We start from the raw sequence: 1,879 nt of genomic DNA on the forward strand, positions 1-1,879 counted from the left end.
TTTGTGTTAAGACTTAAGACATGATTTTTTTTCTTCTACAAATTCAGTTTTTCAACACGATTGTCTCATGTCTTTGTCCGTGGTTACTGAGGAAAGTAGTATGTTTCGTGTTTGATCTTCAGGTATCTAGGATTATTGATGGTGACATGGATGATTCCTGTGGTCTGGAGAAGGTTGCTTCCAGTCACTTGCCTAGCTAAATGTATGTACATTCTCTGAATATCTGTCAGACGTCTGTTTATTTCCTCATGTATACAAATCACGCTGTGGTTTGCACAAATATTCTTTAGGGTTCACTCGCCTCCTGTGTTCAACTCGTTGTCCAATCTAGGTAGCACTAATAGCGACAACGATAATAGTGTTCATCTCGTTTCCAGATACATAATTTTCTTTTCAGCTCGAGTGCGTTCTTGCTTTTGATTATGGCATTTCTTACAACATACAGTATGCTTGTGTGATAATATGCTTGTAATTTACAATGTTGTGGTTCAATTTAAAGAGTTTAGCCTTAATAATATTCTTGCAAGTTTTTATTTGCCAAATCACTAAAAGTGGTATTAGATCCTAAAATTATTTTACATATTTGTTTTTAGACATGATTATCTCCTTGCTTTCTTTGAATGATATTGCCAATTTGTTTAGAGTTCTCTATGTTCTGAACATTGCAGGCCAATGCATGAGATAGCATTTGCGTCAACTGATAAGTCAGAGCTACTTAGTCATGTAAACAAACTTAGAGGACATGGTGAGCCAAGGTGAGCCAAGGTGAGCTGCCGCCGTTTCTCCCCATTGCTAGCCCCCACTCTTCCTCTCTTCTAATTGCTCCCTCATTTTCTTCCACTCTGGCTGCCCATCCATCTACTTGTAATCCTTTTTCCTGAAACTATAAGACAATGGCTTACCCTGACATTTTGGTAGTTGTGTGAGATGAAACATGATGCTAAGCCGAACAATTTATTGTTCTTTTTACGCATGAGATCATATTTTGGTAGTAGCGAAGCCTAAACCATGATGCTTTCTTGCTGCTGCTGTAGTCTCTAATGAAATTGTGAGATAATGTAGTTAAGCTAAGTTTCTTGTGGCTCAATAAAACGGATGTTGGTAGTTGCATAAGTTGAACCATGACGCTTGTTAAGCTAATCTCATTGATCTGCACTCTCAAAAATCACAGGAGCCATTTAGAAAAAAGTATGGTACTATTAGAAGTTGATCGTATTATGTACATCAGCTGACTAAAATTTAATTTTGACGCTGCAGATTAGTACAGTTCTTTACTGTTGAAATTTGTAAGGGGATTTATGGAAGGTTTGTTTATCTCTCCTCCCGCTCCAAATTTCAGTATAACATTTTCTAGCACTGACATTTTTCCTCAAAAGTATTTTTGCCTACTTTCATGGTAAGCATATTGTAGATAGTATTCCATTATCACTGATATTTTCCAGTTATAGATGTACATGTAATTCTGTTTCTATAGAAATATGGTTGCTGCGTAGCATATTTTCTTACTAGAAGGTACTTATGTTCCCATTGAATGGACTGAATGCTTATTTTTTTCACGAGCTCCAACACATTTTGTTGGAAATTCTATTGGATGGGTAGATATCTTGCTAGATTTTAAGATTTAGGAGCCCAAGAGCAATGTACTATTTTCTCCAATATGGAAATGAAGTATGCTGTGGGGGGGTGGATGTACTACAAACTGATCTAAAATAAAGAAAGAGCAATCTTTGGGTGACAATGAGATTCATGGAGACTCAATGCAGATTGTCTTTCCTTCCTGTTTGTTTCTTATTCTTGTCATCTCATGTAGTATATGCTTTTGTGCTGAATTACATGGAAGGTCGAGATGACCTCACCTACATAAATGTTTTTTTTGTTA

This window comes from Triticum dicoccoides, chromosome 5B, assembly GCF_002162155.2.
Source record: "Triticum dicoccoides isolate Atlit2015 ecotype Zavitan chromosome 5B, WEW_v2.0, whole genome shotgun sequence".
Taxonomy (NCBI): Eukaryota; Viridiplantae; Streptophyta; class Magnoliopsida; order Poales; family Poaceae; genus Triticum; species Triticum dicoccoides.